This window comes from Nematolebias whitei, chromosome 3, assembly GCF_014905685.2.
Source record: "Nematolebias whitei isolate Nwh7 chromosome 3, NemWhi1, whole genome shotgun sequence".
NCBI classification, from domain to species: Eukaryota; Metazoa; Chordata; class Actinopteri; order Cyprinodontiformes; family Rivulidae; genus Nematolebias; species Nematolebias whitei.
In genome coordinates, this window is record NC_056500.1 from 2,673,793 (window position 1) to 2,676,807 (window position 3,015).

At 40.6% G+C, this 3,015-nt stretch overlaps 1 protein-coding gene across 1 annotated transcript in view; it reads right to left on the reverse strand.

Annotated features, from left to right (window-relative positions):
* Positions 1-3,015, reverse strand: part of LOC119430373 (zinc finger protein 436) — a 19,269-nt gene that overhangs the window by 5,302 nt on the left and 10,952 nt on the right. The gene's annotated exons all lie outside the window — the stretch shown is intronic.

The window sequence follows — 3,015 nt, forward strand, 5'->3', positions numbered from 1 at the left end:
GGGGGGGGGGGGGGGACAAAGAGACCATCTTAGCACCAACATAACTGGTTTGTTCTACATTGGCGTAAGCTGTTGGGGGAAGAATCAGTTTTGTGTTGCGTTTCCTTGACTGATGAAGCCTTCTGGATGGAAGGTGAAACGTTTCAGCACAAAAAAAAAACTGTCCAGATGACCTGACTGAAAAATGTTGGAAACCCAGTTTAACTTTCAGTTTCTTTACTAGGTTTTCCATGTGGAGCTTAAAAGAGAGATGCGAGTCGACCAAGATACCCAAACATTTATAGGAATCAACAAACTCAATGGGGACACCATTCGAGGATAAAATCGAAGAACTGCTGGGACCAACTTCCTGTTTGAAAACCATATCCGTTTGGTTTTGTCAGCATTTAGGACAAGTTTGAGGTGGAACAAATCTGACTGGATGATGTTAAAACCGGATGGCAAAAGCTGGAAAGCCTTATCAACTGTTTTCGCTCGACAATAAACAACTGTGTCATCAGCATAGAAATGTAAGGATGCATCAGGGATGTTCTGACCTATATTACCTATGTAGATTGTAAATAGGGTGGGTCCTAAGACTGAGCTTTGTGGTACACCATTGTTAACCATTAAATAATTGGAGGAAAAACCATTATGTTGAACACTTTGCCTCCATTCTGAAAGATAGTTAGAGAACCGACCAATGGTGTGAGCTGAAAAACCAATTTCTGAGAATCCTACATTATGACACAAGATGTCATGGTCCACAGTGTCAAAAGATTTAGACAGGTCTAAGTAAATTTCAGTTAGTTTAAGGGTGCATTCACACTAGCCCTGTTTAGTCCGCTTTAATCGAACTCTAGCTCGTTTTCCTAGAAAATCCGGTTCATTTAGGGAGGTGTGAACGCACCATCGAACTCTGTCACGGAACAAAAAGGCGAACTCTGGCCCGGGCTAAAACCTAGGTCTCGGTCCGGTAGAAACAAACTCCAGCGCGGTTAGAGTACAGTGTGAATGTAAACAGACCGAGCCCCGCTCCGCAGGACAAACAAACACACATTTCTCTGACCAGAATAATCACCGTGAAGAAAATCACTGTAATGCCACTTGATTGTTGATGTGCTGCTGACTATCCATGCTGCTGATCTCATGCTGCTGATTTATTTCATGTTGCTGTGTTCATTTGTCCTCATCTGCTCACACAGACTCATGTTCGTGCTGCTGTTTGACATATTTTTGTACTATTAGTGCTTAGTATATTCTTAGTTTAGTGTACTTTTTGGTTCATATCTTAGATCTTATGTTTTTCTTTTCCAATATACTTTTGTTGGATGTAACTGGGACCCTGCTTACACAGTTTCGTTCCACCATATGTACCACATGTGGTGCGATTGACAAATAAGGAAACTTTTGACTTTGACTAAAAACTTGTTGACTTTCCAAGTTGTGCACATTCACCTCACAGTCTGCAATCTGTAACTGGACCCAAAGGTTCTGTGGTACGACCCGACCCGCTGCACCCACCACACATGGAGACAACTCCATGCTGTGGAGTTGCACTCAGGATGAGTCCAGTGGAGACAGGTTCTGGTATTTTTATATAAAATCACGCAAAGATGGAGAGAAATCAGTCCAGGGACCAAGGACTGACTAAATCCACTACAGGTCTGTAAATAAAAAGGGTTTACTTTTAAAAACCATTTTTCACCGAGACAAACTGGTTTGAAAGCTGTTCAGTGGAAATGAAAATAAATGTTTGCAGTAAAGTGGCAGTGATGACGGTATCAGTCAGAATATTAACAAGTCCGGCGCTTCTTCTCTTCCTTCACTCATGGACTCTCAGCGGTTTGACCAGACCATCCTGATATCAGGAGCAGTTCCAGAGGTGTGGTCTGATATTCAAAGTATCTCCTGGAAAACGGGCCCGGGTCCCATTTTGATCATCTTCCAACGAAGATTTCATCACATCATTTGAAAGAGAAAACCTCAAACCAGATGTGTATTCCAGGATTTCCCTGCTGGAGTTGAAAGCATCGCATTCGTTTTTGGTTCTGCTCAGAAACATGCTTCAAAATGTTCTTTAGGATTAAATTTCAGACATTTCCTTCCAGAAGGAAATACATACATTACATGCACAGAAGGTCTTCATCATATTTTGATCAAATCCAGTTGTCTCAAATAGAGCACCTTGTGACCCGATCCTCGGGTCGACATGACGAGTTCCATTTATAGTTCAATAAAAACTGTCCCAACAGCAAAATAAATCATAAACATGGTGGTAAGTTCAATACAGAAGTCCCTCTCTACTCCGTGGTTTGATTTTTGCAGACTCGCTCTTTCGCAGTTTTTCAAAGTGACACATTGGCTGATTGATGGATGAGCCACACGAGCGGCATGGATTGTTTATTTAAAATAAATTATTTTAAATGATTTAGCACCTGCTAATCATTAGGTGCAGGGAGACGCTCCCTCTGTCATGAGCTCTGCTCTCTGCCTCGCACACATTTCTCCTCCGGCTGAAGCAGCTTCGTGTCCAGATGCACCGGTCGACTTTTGTCTTCCAACTTAAAATTCAAAGTATGTCACATCGTAAAATTGTCATAATCTGAAAATCTAAAAGTGTTAGAAGTTCTAAAGTAGTTAAAAACAACTTTTATGTTCAGTTGTTTCAGTGTAATTGATCAAGAACATTTGTGCTCCGTGCTGCAGAGCTGAAGCTGCGTGACATCCCGTGATGTCCTGCTGCACTTCTCTATTTACATTTAAATACTGTAATATTTTCAATAAACAATCCATGCTGAATGTATTAAAATTTAAAATGTTTATTTACACAGAAGGAGGGAGATTGGGAGTAACAGGTGATGAGTGTGACTGCAGCGTGGCAGAGAGAGATCATGACATGCTGTGTCTTTTAGAGCGTTTACAGTTTAGAGACATCGTTTAGAATATTGCAAGAGTGTGGGAAGGGTTTATAAAGCCTTTATATATATATATATATATATATATATATATATATATATATATATATACACAGAA